Source organism: Lathyrus oleraceus, chromosome 2 (assembly GCF_024323335.1).
Source record: "Lathyrus oleraceus cultivar Zhongwan6 chromosome 2, CAAS_Psat_ZW6_1.0, whole genome shotgun sequence".
Taxonomy (NCBI): domain Eukaryota; kingdom Viridiplantae; phylum Streptophyta; class Magnoliopsida; order Fabales; family Fabaceae; genus Lathyrus; species Lathyrus oleraceus.
The window spans coordinates 294,490,287-294,508,804 of record NC_066580.1 but is presented as its reverse complement, the minus strand read 5'-3'; positions in this window follow the sequence as shown (position 1 = coordinate 294,508,804).

Below are 18,518 nucleotides of genomic sequence, written 5' to 3'. Positions count from 1 at the left end.
CATCACTCTCAATCTCTTCCTTTGTTTTCGTAGTTCCACGAACTACGATTGCTCTGACTTCCTCAATGCACAGTGAGAATACATAGGCACGAAGACGCGAATCCTTGGCGAGCATACTTCTAATTATTCTTTCTTCCGCCCTAGGGCACCACTCATATCTTTCATGATCCATCACCTACCTTCAATCATAAATCGTTCACTCCAGTGACATATTATCCCTTTGAAATCAGATACACTTTCTTTGGATACCCATATATATCCTTTTAGGACGCCTAATGAAAGGTTCGCATTTGTACCTATAGTTGTTTGGATTGTCCCAAACATTTAATTCCTTCTTTTTGGCCAAGATACTTGTTTCCCTCTATGGACAAATTCCATTTCTCCTATGGCTTCCATTATATTAGACCTTTTGTTTCAAACTATACCTCTTCAGTCGCGCATTACCGAATATTCATTTTTGTGACTTTGGTCATTCACTCCATTCATCTCCATGATGCACTCGTATTCTACCTTCATTCACTTCATGTGATATATCATTCTTTGAGCCAAATACACTATACCTTTGTGCTCCATTTTATACCTCTTTGTGAATCGAGAGTTGTTTGTGCTGTGAAACCAAACATTTAATTCATTCTTTTTCGGTTGTTCCAATACAGTGTTGTAGGCCCTCACTTGTTGGTTCATACCAGTTCACTCTTGGGTTCATATTTTACCCCTTGTTGGAGTTCAAACAACATTATCCTTTGGTTTAGACCATACTGTTATCACAATTCTTTCATCTCCCGCCATTAGTTCTTTGAACTACGGAGCTCTGAATTCCTCATTGCACTATAAGGATACGTAGGCATGAGGGCTCTAATCCTCACCGAGCACTTTATCTATTTATTTTCCTTTTCCCTATTCTTTTGCGAGTAATCTTTAGATAACACCTATTCGAGCGAGAACAATCAAAACGGTTCCCATGAAGTACCATGGATGTTAGGGGTGCTAATACCTTTCCCTTGCATAACCGACTTCCTTACCCAGCATATCTCTTTCCCCCGAGTTTTATCGATGTTTTCCCTTTCCTTTGGGAATAAATAAAGTTTGATGGCGACTCTGTTGTATGTTCAAGCGTGCGATACGCTCAGGTATATTTCCGCTAGCTTCACCATCAAACCTTGGATCTTGTTAATCTTGAGAGATACATTTAGGATGAGTACAACAAGATTCTTGCCAAGGAAGAAATGTTAATGGTATCAAAAGTATAGAGAGAATTAGGTTGATTATGAGAATAAAATACTAAATTCTTTCATACTTATGATTATTGGTCGGTGAAGGAACAAAATTGTTAGTTTGAATATTGATTGTATTTGGAGCATAGACGAAGATTCATTAAGGAGAGCAACCTTGTCTTATTTTAGGGGCACATTTTAGGGAGGGGTTCTATCTGTCATAGAAGACTTTAATTCTCAAATTTCCCAAAAACATTGGCTCTTAAAAAATTCAAAACGTCCCTCAAATATAGAAATTACATATTCTGATGCACCAAAACATCAGAAAAATTCTAAAAACATACTTCCGGAATTCATTTTGCTTGAAAATCAGAAACAGAAGTAGAAATAAATGCAAAAAACTAACATAAACTAACATCAATCATTGTTATGACATACATTAAAACATAAAATTACATAGATAATAGTTAACGTAAATCAAACATTACATTTTTTATCAAATGATAGTTAAAAATGTTTTAACATCTTCAGAATACCTTCGGTCGATCTCACAACCTTGCATCGACATCGATTGGAATTTTGTTTCGTAACGGTGAAATGTACTCCACATAACAATTAAATCTTCATCCTTCTTCAATTTAAACTTTTTAAATAATATCTTCCATTTGTTGTCAATTAAGGGTGAACAATAGTAGAACTTCATAACTCTTCAATTGTCTGGGTATATATTCTCCAGTATAGATTATAGATCGACAAGATGAATGATCTCTGTGAACCTAATTTGAAGATGAGGTTTCTCGTTGTTGAAGTAGACAAAATTAAGATATGCATATTAAGACACTATGTGTGTCATTTGTGTGTTTGTCCTAACAAGTATAACGACACCCATATTTATTCAAGTTTTGAATTAATATTGACCTTGGAAACCTATTCATGTCTGAGAGGATATTTCAGATATGTACTTATGTATGCATCATGTTTCGTTTAGTCAAATTAGGGTATATACGAAAATTTATTTTCGAATAAACTCATGTTAGCATTTTCTTTAAAAATATGGGGTGAGTCTAGAAATACATTTTCAAATAAACCTTTGTTAGCATTTAAAAAAATGGGATGCGTTCGGAAATGTATTTCCGGATTCACCCGTAACTGTTCACACATAATATGTTTTAGAAACAAAACATGTTTTGAAACACAAAATGTTGAAAATTTTAGAAAACAAAAATATACATTAAAATGTATACAATTTACATCGTTAATATCAATCCAACATTACATACAAAACATGTGTCACCACCTAAATTCGTTATTAGATAAAAATTAAAATAAATTAAAACATGTGTCACCATCTAAATATATATTTATGAGTTTAACTTTTGTTTATTTGTATTGAATTAGGAGAGATTAAGAGACATTTAGGTTAAACCGTGTGTTTTGAAAAGTACTACGGAGACTTTATTATATATAGAGAGATTATAACTAATTACATGATATAGTCGATCTGGGACTATTCTATATACAAATATTCTCAACACTATATATTTATAAATATCAACACTCCCCCCCAAGCTTGAGCATATAAGTCAAATGCATCAAGTTTGTTACATATATAGTTAGTTCTTGGACTTCGTAGAGATTTTATAAACACGTTTGTCAATTGATCATTAGAGTTGACAAAGCTTGTGACGATGTCACCTGGTCGATCTTCTCTCTAACAAAGTGACACTCTATCTCAATATGTTTGATCCTCTCATGGAAGACTGGATTTGAAGCAATGTGCAATGCAACTTGATTATCACAAATAAGTGTCATTGGTTTTGCTTCTTCAATTTGAAGTTCCTTGAGCAACTGTTTTAACCAAACAAGTTCACATGTTGCCATTGCCATGGCCCTATACTCTACATCGGCGCTTGATCTTGCAACTATGTTTTATTTCTTACTTTTCCAGGATATAAGGTTTCCTCCAACAAGTACACAATACCCAAAGGTGGATCGTCTATCAATGGGTGACCCTGCCCAATCAGCATCACAGTATCCAATTATCTGAGTATGTCCTTTATCTTCATACACTAAACCTTTTATTGGAGCACATTTGATGTATCTCAGAATCCGGATAACAACATCCATGTGTTCTTGACAAGGGGAATTTAAGAACTGACTTACCACACTAACCGCAAAAGAAATGTCTGGACGAGTGTCTGTGAGATAATTCAACTTTCCAACCAATCTCTTATACCTTCCCGAGTCAGATAGAGGCTCCACCTAATTGGGTAGTAGTTTTGCACTTTGATCCATATGAGTATCAGCTAGTTTAGCATTCAACAAACATGTTTCTTCCAAAATATCCATAGCACATTTCCGCTGAGAAATCACAAAACCATCTTTAGATTGAGCTACCTCAATACCCAAGAAATAACGTAGTTTACCAAGATCTTTTGTCTGAAATTGATTCGAGAGATGTTGTTTTAACTGGAGTATACCCTGCTGATCACTACCAGTTATGACAATATCATTTACGTGTGTCATACGGTGAACTGACTTTAATGTGTTTTTAATCGCAATGTCGCGGTTAGCAAGAGTCGCCACCGACTTTTCTTTTATCCAATAAGGAAAGGTGGAAAAGAACAGGAAAGACCTTAATTTAGATTCTTAAGTTCGGGAGGTACATTATACAAAGGGAAGGTGTTATCACCCTTTGTATCCATGGTTATCCATGGGATCTTAATTGCTCAATCATTTATGTTTTTCTAGTTTGAAAAAGTGTTTGAGAAATGTATAGGAAATGTTTTGAAAAGGAGAATTTAACTTTGTAATGATTCTTGTATGGATGTATACAAAGTGGTTATCTCATTTAGTTTTGAAAATAGTTTAGAAAAATAGTTTGGAAATGTGTGGGGTGTGAAAAGTATTTTAGGTTATGAATGAGCAATTAAGGGTTATACCTGTCCGAGGTCTTTCCGGGCATTTCCTATCCTTATGAGGGTAAAACTGTCCTTACTATTGAGAAGTAAGTAGTTGTATCCTTTGGATGTAAAAGGGTCATCGTAGGGTCATCGATCGGTCATTGAAGGCAACAGTTGTGAGGATACCTTAGCATTCGAAGGGACGATCATCATTTAACCGTAGGCTACACCGAAGGGTCATCGAGGGACAAAGGCAACATTCGAGGGACTATGATGATTTAACCGAAGGGTCTTTGCTAAGTGCATCCCCACATTCGCGGGACATGACCATAATACCGTAATCGTAGGGTAACAAAGAGAGGTCCAAGATCATTTATTTAAAGGCAATGTGTTGTAATTACTTAGATAGCCGTAATCAATTAGGTAATTAGGTCCACATTAAAATCGATGAAATCGGTACATTAAAATCAGCTAAGTAATTGAGGGTGGATTTCCACATTAAAATTAATACATTAAAATTAATTAGGTAATTTAGGGTGAAACTCCACAAAGGGTATCCCACAAATAAAGTGGAATACTTAGCCGGCCGTTTCTTCCAGAATATGTAAGCCTTTACACCATTCAACACACGGGTTAGAGCATTGAGATAAAGTATGATTTGACAATTGCACCATAAAATAAACATAACAGTCATGAACTCAGGCCAAATGACGCAGAACTATAATAAATCATGATTAGATAAACATAAGATAGAACAGCAAAGAGACAAAGCAGCCACTGTCCCGTTCGCCTCTGCTTCGCCTAGCGAAGGCTCAGCGAATGCTCGCTACGGGCTCGCTTAGCGATGTGCTAGCAAGCGGCCACGGGTTTGGAGTTTGACAATAGCATGACCTCCGAAAACCTGAACTTGTATGGCATTTGATTACAGGAACAGCATGGACAAACATTCATGATATTCAAGCATATTTAAATTAGCATGTGAAATCAAATTACATATTCGAAACTCCAATCATGATGCTTTATGGATATAGAAATTACCAATTAAAAGCATAAAATAGTAGTGATGCGCAAACCTGTTTGCAACTAAGCTGCTATGTTGAAGAGACTGATCACTTTTGGTATCGGATGGAGTTGGGCGGCGGTAGCTTCGGAGCGGCCTTTAGGGTTTCTTCACTCGGAACTCTCTAAAGTAGCCTCCAGGGTTTCTGTGCCAGGGTTTCCGTCCGTTTTCCTCTGTTTTTCGTCCTCCCTTTTCATTACTGAGGTGCTGGTATTTATAATGCTCTTTTCCATGACCTAATGGGCTCAGAATGAAGCCCGAAATTTTCTGTTGTCTGTCAGCTTCGCTAGGCGAGCGTGTAGCGAACGCGTAGCGAACGTTCGCTAGGCGAGCGTGTAGCGAACGTTCGCTAGGCGAGCGTGTAGCGAACAGGCCAGTTTGGGCCATTTTCTGGATTGGGCCATTCGTGAGCTGGGCCTTCGTTTCTTTGAGATCAGTGTCATAAAAATGAGTTGGAATGCCCTGAAAAATGTCTTAACATATTAATGGGCAAATTTTGGGGTATGACAGCTGCCCCTGTTCAATATTCTTGAACCGAGAGAGTTAGAATGGTGTGTACGCCATTCGTGGTCTGGAGGTGGAAGATTATTGAACACTAGAATGCCCCAAAAATTTGCTCTTGCTAATCACAAGTTAGTCTTGATGAAGATGGGCTTAAAGGTACCATCCAGGAAGTTTGATGATGAGAGCTTCAGATTGTGTCGTACGTTAGACGATATCTGAAGACATGGGTGTCATACCGGGTCGTACGTTAGACCGTATAGTGAGTCCTCCATTATGCTGTCGATTTTGCTGGGGAGTCAGAGTATGTTATACGTTGCTGGGGATAAGGGATCAGAATGGATCATACGCTAGACCGCATCTGAATAGTATAGTGAGTTGTTCATTGGGCGGATAACTTCACTGGGGATGAGAGATCAGAGTGGATCGTATGCCAGATCGTATCTGAGTCGAAGGTCCAAATGGGTCGTACGTTAGACCGTGTTGGAGTTATGGCATGTCAGGCTGCATCTGAGGATGAAAGGGATAGTCATACGCTAGACTACACTTCAGAGATGTATGTATGCTAGGCAACATTTGAGGGAATGAACATCCAAATGGGTCGTACGCTAGACCGTCTATGAGCAGAACGAGTCGTCCGTTAGGCTGGATCTGATGACGAAAAGGGGGTAGTCGTATGCTAGACTACACTTCAGAAATGTACCGTACACTAGGTAGCATATGAGGAGATGAAGGTCTAACTGGGTCGTACATTAGACTGTCTCTGAGCAGAACGAGCCGTCCGTTAGGCTGGATCTGATGATAAAAAGGGGGTAGTCGTACGCTAGACTACACTTCAGAAATGTACCGTACACTAGGTAGCATCTGAGGAGATGAAGATCTAACTGGGTCGTACATTAGACTGTATTTGAGCAGCATCTGATGACTTGAAGGTCTAACTTGGTCGTACATTAGACTGTATTTGAGCAACATCTGATGACTTGAAGGTCTAACTTGGTCGTACATTAGACTGTATTTGAGCAGCATCTGATGACTTGAAGGTCTAACTTGGTCGTACATTAGACTGTATTTGAGGCCTTGAAGGTCTAACTTGGTCGTACATTAGACTGTATTTGAGTGGTTGAAGGTCTAACTTGGTCGTACATTAGACTGTATTTGAGCAGAATGAGCCGTCCGTTAGGCTGAATCTGATGATTTGAAGGTCTAACTTGGTCGTACATTAGACTGTATTTGAGCAGAATGAGCCGTCCGTTAGGCTGAATCTGATGATTTGAAGGTCTAACTTGGTCGTACATTAGACTGTGTTTGAGTTGTTGAAGGTCAGAATGGATCGTACGCTAGATCGTATCTGAGTTGTTGAAGGTCAGAATGGATCGTACGCTATATCGTATCTGAGTTGTTGAAGGTCAGAATGGATCGTACGCTAAATCGTATCTGAGTTGTTGAAGGAGTCATAGGTTGAGCTGAATCAGAATGAACCGTATGTTAGACTATATCTGATAGTATTTGTATATGCTGTATTTGCAATAAATGTCTGGGATGAGCTTATAGATGCCATTGTTAGGAGGATGTCTGAATGAATGTTGCCATGGAGTATATCTGAAAGGTGTATCTGAAGAAGAAAGTAGTCGTACACTGGACTACACCTCGGAATATACCGTACGCTAGGCAGTATCTGAGGGATATAGTTGAATCTTGAATGTAATTGATAAAGATGTCCGTCTGAATGGACCTTTGTTGTGTCAGGAGGATAATTGACCTGAAAAATAAAGTTAGCTTCATGCTATGTCATGATGCATGAGATGCAAATGTTGTATGCATGCGTGTGCTGTGAAATGATGTAATGAATGAATTATGCGTCTGAAATAAATGCGAACATTGTATGCATGTATATGTTATGAAATGAATGAATTATGCGTCAGGGGACTCTACTGGGAAATGAATCTCAGTCTTCTGGTCGGAGATATTTGTATTGATGACCCTGTCTCGGCTGGGGTATTTGATTTCTGTCTGATGGTAGAAACATTCGACAGAGCCTGGCTGGGGATAGAAGAGCTGACCAATTCGTCTAGTGATGCCCATTTCTTTTGGGGAATAACTGGCTTAGCCGGGGAATAGAGTTGGCAACAGATTCATTGGAAATCCTGGTTAGACCTTCTCCTCGATCCTGAAGTCCTTTAGTAATTGTCATTGTTATTTTATGCATGTATTTTGATAAACATTGATCATATTCAAATGCATATATCAATTCAAGTTAAATCAATGGACGTTTACGCAAACAAAACAGAGAAAGTAAAACAAAAGCATCTTTTTGGAAATGAAATGGTATTGATTTTGAAAGAGGGCCTATAAACAGGCAACTTTGTGTACAAGGAGACAGAAATCCTAGTAAGAGGAAATTGCCAAGCAAACAAAGAGAAAGCTATGCAGAAAAAGTCCTATCGATTCTAATTCCACCACTGTCATTATGTCTTCAAGCATCTCATCTCCTGCTGTCGGATAGAAGTGATTGGCTTGTTCAGTCCCTTGAACTTGGTTGAAGCAGACAGAGAACGGGGCATAGTCATACGCTTTAATCCCTAATTTTTGCCTGGACCGCCTTTTCAGGTTTTCAATCCACCAGGATACCCCTTTTTGCCCAAGCCGCCTTTTCAGGTTTTCGACTTGCCGGGTGCACATTTTTTATGTTTATCCCTAATTTTTGCCCGAACCCTTTTGGTTCGCCGGGATGCCCTAACTTTTGCCTAGGTACGTCGACCTAGCGGGTCTCTTTTATGCGTAGTATTTTTTAACTATGTCTGTGTTCACGGGATGTGGGAAGTCTTCGCCATCCATCGTAGCAAGTATCATGGCTCCACCAGAGAATACCTTCTTAACTACAAATGGCCCTTCGTATGTAGGAGCCCATTTGCCCCTAGGGTCACCTTGCGGTAGAATGATACGCTTGATAACTAAGTCGCCGATTTGGTACACTCGTCTCTTGACCTTTTTGTTGAATGATTGGGTCATGCGCTTCTGATACATCTGCCCATGACAAACAGCCGCAAGTCTCTTTTCATCAATCAGATTTATCTGATCGAGTCGAGTTTGAATCCATTCATCCTCATCTAAGCCTGCATCTTTCACAATTCTTAGAGAGGGAATCTGAACTTCCACTGGTAAAACGGCTTCCATTCCATAGACTAAAGAGAAAGGGGTTGCCCCTGTCGAAGTGCGGTAACCATGAAGAGCAAAAGGTAACATCTCATGCCAGTCTTTGTATGTTACTGTTATATTCTTGATATTGTTAGCAGCCTCCACGGCGCCGTTCATCTTTGGCCGGTACGGAGAAGAGTTATGGTGTTTTATTTTGAACTACATGCAGAGTTCAGTTTAGTACCATTATCAGTGATAACTCTTTCAGGAGACAACATGTTTCTCGAATGTATATTTGATAAGATCCATCTTAGAAATCAATAAAGTGGTATGATTCAACATATACTGTCTTAGTCGGCGAGCAGCCCAAGCCAAAGCGCAGCAAGCTTTCTCGAGCTGTGAGTATCTTGTTTCACAGTCGGTACCTTTTGCTAAGGCAGTGTATGACATGCTCTTTTCGACCAGACTCGTCATGTTGCCCCAGCACACCCTATTGAATTTTCTAACACGGTCAAATACATAGTTAGAGGTCTTCCTTCAACTGGTGGCATCGGAACTGGAGGTTCTTGGAGATATTTCTTGATTTTGTTATTCATCATTCCATACCATCTCTTGATTTTTCCTTTTTAGTAATTTGAAGATGGGTTTGCAGGTAGCAGTCAAGTGTGGAATGAATCGGGCAATGTAATTCAAGTGTCCCAAGAAACCTCTGACTTCTTTCTTGTCTATTTCAGTACCCAGATTTACAATTTCAATTGATTCCTCATGCGGCTGTATGGTCTTTTCTTCTCGTAGTACCAGTCTGGCAAGTTCTCCAGGGACTTCACAATCTTCCTCACTTCCATCCTCGGCTTGATAGATCGGATTTTCAAAGTCATAATGAACAGTAGCAGAGTCATTACCAACAGGATCCAGAGTGGATATGGATCGACAAATTGTTACGTGAGTGTGTGCAAGAAAACATAGCTTGTTTGAAAAATGACAGGAAAGATAAAGAGCGCAATATTTGAATGCAAAAAGTCCATTGATTTATTGAGTATGAATATGCTTATGAAAATGACAAACCCTTAAAATTAGCTATTATGCCCCGGGTATAGACACAATGCTTTTGAAATACTAAAATAGCAATAACAATTACTCTCGACTAAAGGAAATCGGGATAGTGTCTTCAACCTTCCAATTGTCGAGTCCGTCACCAATTGTTGGGGAAATCCAGCTATCCAAGTCACAATCGTTATCAGTATCTTCCACAGCATTGACAGTCTCATCTTGATTAGGCAGAGGAGCAGTGATGACATCAGGAGTCTCAGGCGGATCAAATTCAAATTCTCCGGCGTCGATCATATCCTGAATTTTATTCTTCAACGACCAACAATCGTTTGTATCATGCCCGGGGCTATCGGAGTGATAGGCACACCTGGCATTAGGATTATAACTGGGAGAAGTAATGTTGGGTTTTGCAGGAGGATCTCTGAGGGTAATTAAATTCGCTTTTAGCATACCCTGCAGTGCTTGTGCTAAAGTCATATTGATCTTCGTAAACTGCCTTCTTCCCGGGTTAATATGACTCACAGGTTTCTGGTCTTTCTTTTTCTCGAGCAAAAGAGCCTTCAGTTCCTCCTGCCCCTTGGATAAGTTCAAGATCATCTTCTGGAGTTGAGCATTCTGAGCCTGGAGATCTCTGACAATTTGTTCGAGGTCCATTTTTCTGTTTGGAGGAAAACCGTGAGAACATTGATCCCTTTAGAGTACCTGTTATGCGATGTTATGTTATGCTATGCAATGTATAAAATGTTTTCAAGGACTTTTGGAATTTAACTTTGCATAAACTACCAAAAATTAGAAACCCTTTTTTTTTTTTTTTACAAAATAGAGCAAAGTTAAATCCCTAAGTCCTCGAAATGGTTAGTACAATGCCATGATGTTATGATGTCATGATGTTAAGTAAATAACAAGCACAAACAAGTCACACAACAATCATTCCTAGGTTTTAAGGCTTGCATGAGTTCCATAGGTAAGTACCCTCCCCACTGAAGTTTGGTTGGTTCAACCTGTCCTAGAATAGTAACCGGGTTCTAGAAGGATCTCAAATCATCGACCTTTCTTTAAGTCCACTTCAGTGCAACACCAAGTGGTTGACCAAAGCTTCCCTAAAGTCCAATCTCAAAGAGTGTAGTATCGAGTATCAACCAACCCCAGTCGGAACCGAAGTCAGTTATCTCACTACTTTCTAATGGCTAGGATGAGTCAATTAGGGTTCTAAAGGTCTGGTTAATGCTTTGATGACACCACGCGAATGCCAAATTTTTCCTCAAGTAAACATGAGGAACATCAGGACATCCAAAGTGTCACATTAACCGTAGCCATCATTTTAACCATTCCAGTATACGCCGGATAGTCGCGATGATCTATTGCTACTTACCTAAGGTACACTAGATCCGGGTGTAGGATCTTTCACTCAACAATACCCTTAAAAGAAGGAACAATTTGAAAACATAAATGATTTTTTAAGGTGACCTCTCTTTGTTATCCCCAGCAGAGTCGCCAGTTCTGTCATACGGTGAACTGACTTTAATGTGTTTTTAATCGCAATGTCGCGGTTAGCAAGAGTCGCCACCGACTTTTCTTTTATCCAATAAGGAAAGGTGGAAAAGAACAGGAAAGACCTTAATTTAGATTCTTAAGTTCGGGAGGTACATTATACAAAGGGAAGGTGTTAGCACCCTTTGTATCCATGGTTATCCATGGGCTCTTAATTGCTCAATCATTTATGTTTTTCTAGTTTGAAAAAGTGTTTGAGAAATGTATAGGAAATGTTTTGAAAAGGAGAATTTAACTTTGTAATGATTCTTGTATGGATGTATACAAAGTGGTTATCTCATTTAGTTTTGAAAATAGTTTAGAAAAATAGTTTGGAAATGTGTGGGGTGTGAAAAGTATTTTAGGTTATGAATGAGCAATTAAGGGTTATACCTGTCCGAGGTCTTTCCGGGCATTTCCTATCCTTATGAGGGTAAAACTGTCCTTACTATTGAGAAGTAAGTAGTTGTATCCTTTGGATGTAAAAGGGTCATCGTAGGGTCATCGATCGGTCATTGAAGGCAACAGTTGTGAGGATACCTTAGCATTCGAAGGGACGATCATCATTTAACCGTAGGCTACACCGAAGGGTCATCGAGGGACAAAGGCAACATTCGAGGGACTATGATGATTTAACCGAAGGGTCTTTGCTAAGTGCATCCCCACATTCGCGGGACATGACCATAATACCGTAATCGTAGGGTAACAAAGAGAGGTCCAAGATCATTTATTTAAAGGCAATGTGTTGTAATTACTTAGATAGCCGTAATCAATTAGGTAATTAGGTCCACATTAAAATCGATGAAATCGATACATTAAAATCAGCTAAGTAATTGAGGGTGGATTTCCACATTAAAATTAATACATTAAAATTAATTAGGTAATTTAGGGTGAAACTCCACAAAGGGTATCCCACAAATAAAGTGGAATACTTAGCCGGCCGTTTCTTCGAGAATATGTAAGCCTTTACACCATTCAACACACGGGTTAGAGCATTGAGATAAAGTATGATTTGACAATTGCACCATAAAATAAACATAACAGTCATGAACTCAGGCCAAATGACGCAGAACTATAATAAATCATGATTAGATAAACATAAGATAGAACAGCAAAGAGACAAAGCAGTCACTGTCCCGTTCGCCTCTGCTTCGCCTAGCGAAGGCTCAGCGAATGCTCGCTACGGGCTCGCTTAGCGATGTGCTAGCGAGCGGCCACGGGTTTGGAGTTTGACAATAGCATGACCTCCGAAAACCTGAACTTGTATGGCATTTGATTACAGGAACAGCATGGACAAACATTCATGATATTCAAGCATATTTAAATTAGCATGTGAAATCAAATTACATATTCGAAACTCCAATCATGATGCTTTATGGATATAGAGATTACCAATTAAAAGCATAAAATAGTAGTGATGCGCAAACCTGTTTGCAACTAAGCTGCTATGTTGAAGAGACTGATCACTTTTGGTATCGGATGGAGTTGGGCGGCGGTAGCTTCGGAGCGGCCTTTAGGGTTTCTTCACTCGGAACTCTCTAAAGTAGCCTCCAGGGTTTCTGTGCCAGGGTTTCCGTCCGTTTTCCTCTGTTTTTCGTCCTCCCTTTTCATTACTGAGGTGCTGGTATTTATAATGCTCTTTTCCATGACCTAATGGGCTCAGAATGAAGCCCGAAATTTTCTGTTGTCTGTCAGCTTCGCTAGGCGAGTGTGTAGCGAACGCGTAGCGAACGTTCGCTAGGCGAGCGTGTAGCGAACGTGTAGCGAACGTTCTCTAGGCGAGCGTGTAGCGAACAGGCCAGTTTGGGCCATTTTCTGGATTGCGCCATTCGTGAGCTGGGCCTTCGTTTCTTTGAGATCAGTGTCATAAAAATGAGTTGGAATGCCCTGAAAAATGTCTTAACATATTAACGGGCAAATTTTGGGGTATGACAACGTGCACAATAAGATAAATACACTCTTGGGCTGAGTGACGATAAAAAACAGAATGGTCAGCTTCACTACGGACCATACTAAACTATTGTACTACAACGCTGAATCTGCTGAACCAAGCTCTCGAAGATTTCTTAAGACCATAAAGAGACATGTGTAACCTACACACCATATTCAATGACTCCCCTTGAGTAACAAATCCAGGTGGTTGCTCCATATATACTTCCTCTTTAAGATCACCATGTAAAAAAGTATTTTTGATGTCAAGTTGATGAATAGGCCAATGTCGAATGGCTGCAATGGCTAGAAGAAGTCTAACATATGCCATCTTGGCTACAGGCGAGAAAGTATCACTATAGTCCAATCCAAAATTCTGAGTGTATCCTTTGGCTACCAAGCGAGCTTTAAATCGATCAATCTTACCATTTGGACCAACCTTCACTGTATAAAGCCAATGACAACCTACTAAAGATTTCCCAGCGGGTAGAGGAGCCAGTTTCCAAGTACCACTGCTTTGAAGAGCACACATTTCATCAATCATTGCTTGCCTCCACTCAGGATGAGATAATGCTTCACCTGGAGTTTTAGGAATAGAAACAGAAGACAAAGAAGACAAACAAGTATACTGCAAAGGGGAAAGACGATGATGACATAAATCAATATAATATGGAGAAGGATTTCGTTTTTGACGTATACCTTTTCGAAGGGCAATCGAAAGATCGGACTCAGGTTGCAGGATCGAATCCGGTGATGGAGGAGGTGTCGGAGGAGAGTCTACAATGACCTCAGGGACAGGTATGACCTCAGGGACAATGACGACAGACGTTGGGTGACGACGCTGATATATTTGAAGTGGTCGAGAAGTATGGGGGGTTAGGAGCCATAGACTGATGGGGGGATAATGGTAGGCGGGACATTAATAACTGTCGAAAAAGGTGCGAGAATACTTTCTTGAGGAGGTTCCGGAGATACTTGGCTGGACCCGAAATATGGAATAGACTCGAAGAAGGTAAGATCGGTCGATATGAGGTATCATTGTAGAGTATGATAATAACAACGATAACCCTTTTGGGAACAATGATAACCAAGAAAGACACACTTTAGTGATCGAGCTACTAATTTATCAAGACCAGGGGAGAAATTATGTACAAAACACGTAGACCCGAATACTCGAGGAGGAACTGGGTGGAGAGGAGAGTTTGGAAACAAGATTGAATGAGGGATTTTATTTTAAAGGACATATGATGGCATGCGATTTATGAGGTAACATGCCGTGAGCACTGCATCTCCCCCAAAATAGAGAGGAACATTACCATGGAGAAGTAGGGTCCGAGTGGTTTCTACAAGATGCCGATTTTTGCGTTCAGCTACCCCATTTTGTTGGGGTGTATGAGGGAAAGATGTTTGGTGTAGAATACCATTGGATGGCATAAAAGTTTGAAACTGTTGGGATAAATATTCACATGCATTATCACTTCTTAAGGTACGAATAGACAAACCAAATTGGGTTCTTATTTCTCGATAAAATTGTTCAAAAATAGAAAACAATTCAGACATGTTCTTCATTAAAAACAACCATGTGCAACGTGAAAAATCATCAATAAAAGTTACATATTATCTAGACTCAAAAGTAGACACGGTACGTGAGGGACCCCAAACATTGGAGTGAACTAAAGCAAAAGGGGATGCAACCCATTTATAGACTCGATCGAGAAAGTGACTACAAGTATGTTTCCCTAACTGACAAGACTCACAATGTAAAGTGGACAATTTAGATAGACTAGGCACCAACTTTTGTAGCTTGGGAAGACCTGGATGACCTAATTGCGCATGTATAATGAGTGGAGAATCTGCGGTGGAGCATGTGGTAGATGACATAGAGAAGTAGTAGAGGCCTTGAGACTCACATCCGACATCAATCATTTGTCCCAAACTCCGATCCTGCAGGGTAACATTACTATTAGTAAAGGTGATAGAACAATTAAGGGAACGAGTTAAACGAATGACTGACAGTAAATTAAATGGGCAATTAGGTACATATAGGACATAAGTCACAGAGAGAGATGGTAGAATTTGAATAATACCAATCCCTTGGGATCGGGTTTGAGAACCATTTGCGGAAGTTATACTAGGTAAGAAACTAGAGGTAGAGAGGGAAGAAAAAAGACCTTTATTACCGGTAACATGATCAGACGCCACAAAATCGAGGACCCGAGGACCAGTAGGAGATGATTGAGAGAAGCAAACAGATGAATTACTAGTGTGTGAAATCGAAGCCGTGGAACCAGAGGTATGATTAGTCTGACATCACTTGAGAAAATCTCCGTAGCTTGGCGTAGGGCTCTGAAGAGAAGGTAAAGTTTGCATAATGTATGGGTTATCAATTTGAGTTGCATTTACCTGGCGTGAAGGTCTGCCATGTAACTTCCAGCAACGGTCGATAGTATGTCCAAGCTGGTTTGGAGTTGGATGACCCTCCTCGAAGGCGATTCTGATTGTTGCCAAGAGATGCAAGGGCAACAATGTCACCTGGTGTTGGAGCAACAATAGATAGAGGGGAAGCCAGACCAAATGCATGAGGTGTAGCCAAGGGCAACAATTTTTCACTAACTGCATAATAGTTAGGAACAATAGTACCTGATAAAATTTGGTTACAAACGAACTCGAGTTCTAGTTGTAGTCCCTTAAGTGCCATGACCATGAAAAATTTACTCTATCGTTTGGAATGTGTTGTTGCATATTTTGCATAAGGCACGAGGGTTGCGTAACTCGCTTACAAGGCATCAAGCTTACTCAGATAGGCTTGCATATCCATATTTTGCAACTTCAGTGTGTCAAGTTTGAGGATGACACTGTATAGACAATGAACGTCGTTGGAGAAGACTTTCTTAGCCTTTTCCAAACCTCATTGCAAGTGGAGAAGGCTTGATACTGCGCTTGGAGGTTAGGTGCGATGGAAAACCATAACACAATACACAAAGAGGCAACATTTTTCTTCCATTTAGCGAGTTTTACGTTGGCAACATTAGCCAATTTTGTGGTTAGGTGATCTTCATATCCCTAACCATGAAAACATATATCGATAACACGAGCCCACATGTTATAGTTGGTTGATCCAATTAGTTTTTCACATGGGATAAGTGGAACTTTAGTAAACGAGACGAAATCAGCATCTCCCATGGCTTAAAGAAACAAAATCGGGGCTGCTTGAACTGGAGCACAAATTTTCGAGAGTATAACCGAAAAACGGAGACCGAATATGTGGTCGATGGAGAGAGCCGAGTGCGGCGGCTGGGAAAAACGGCTGGATCGGGCGACAAGGTGGTTTTACCTGAGAATTTTGAGAAGTGAGAGGAAAATAGACATTTAGGTTAAACCGTGTGTTTTGAAAAGCACTACGGAGACTTTATTATATATAGAGATATTATAACTAATTACATGATATAGTCGATGTGAGACTATTCTATATACAAATATTCTCAACATTATATATTTACAAATATCAACAATTTGATTCTCTTTCAATTTTGCTCAACTAGCTGAATTCTTCCATCCTATCCAAAAAATGATTCAACCAAGTTTTACCTTCTGTTGTTGAATGAGTTGTCCACTCTGATGATGTATGTGGCATAGGGCATCCTGATTTCAAATAAACTTGAACAAAATGTAGTGATTTCGAAAGCCACCAATACACATAATACGATCGGTTGAATTTTGAGGTGGGACACTCCAAAGTGGAAAAAATATTTATGAGAACTCGTATCTTGTCATATCAATACACACCTTAATATATGCACTTACATAGTTGAATTGTCATTTGGTGTTGGTTTGACCTTCTTAGGAGCACTCTTTGCTTTTACCGGTTGCGATAGTGGTTTCAAATATGTGATTTCTGGATATAATATCTTCCTCACTTGGTTTTTAATATGGAGTTTCGTGTTGTCATCGAATTTCAAAAAATTCTCTTAAATCACTTCCCATTTAGTCAAGATATACACTTTGTACCTAGATACATAATTGTTATCATCCAAAAACTTCAATTATTGCATCTAATTTTTATGCCCTCTTATCGCTTTGTTGCTTCAGGCACAAACATTGTACACTTGCTTGATATTTGAGATATTTTGAGGTCTTTTCTGTTTCAAAGTTGCAAGTATATTTTTGAGTTGCACCATGTTTAATGTCATGTCAAAAATAATTTTCTCCCATTCATCCCTAAGGCGACATGTAATGGGATGATTGGATAACTCACGACACGTGTCACCATTATGTATATTACAATCACATTAAATCTCCATGTATTAATCTCCATAAGGTATTCGCAAAACTTAAAAGGACACTCACATTTCCTTGTTCCAGTGTCATCCCGTTTCAACTTCCGGATAAGATTTGTATACTTGTCACTTTCTTTCGCTTCTTAGTGTCACAAATGCATGTCTTCTATTTAAACCATTATCTAAACTTCTGGCTACAATGCCGAATTCCAACTTTGCAGCCTCCGTGCAGATCCATTGGAGCATATGATCACGAACAACAAACTCCACTTTGTTTCTAAATTATTTTGTCAACATCTTCCTTGAAATCAATTGTTTGGCATCAGTAGACACAATTAGTTTAGGGAAAACATCAGAGTGCACCATATCTAAGGTCAATCATAACAAAAAATATTCCAAAACTGACTGAACTCAACTCTGAACTCTGAACTCATATGGAAATAAAGTTTCTAATGACATTCATCACAAATCCGAAAATGTATTTCGGACGCAAAATTCATATTTTCAAACTGAAAAGCAGATTAATGTAGGTAATGCGGAAGGAAATACAAGTACATTACCTCAAATTCCAGCTTCTTTTACTTCTTTTGATGTGAAAAATACACAAATGTTGTTCTGAAGTAGAAAAGTTGATTGAGCGTCGAAGGAGGTTTTGGTAGGGTTTGAAGAAGAAATTGCATTTTTTATCACGAGTGAAGCAAACATGCAAGGTGTTGTTTTATTAAATTTTCTGCTTGACATTTCTGAAAATGCACTTCCGGAATAGTCATTGAGTGGAAAAATACATGCAAGGTGGTATTTTTTTCTTCAAATTTTTGCTTGACGAATACAAAACTACACTTCTGTATTTGTCACTGAGTTGTTAAATAAATAAAATCATTGACGGGGTTTTTCCGGAGATACACTTTTGGACTAGTTT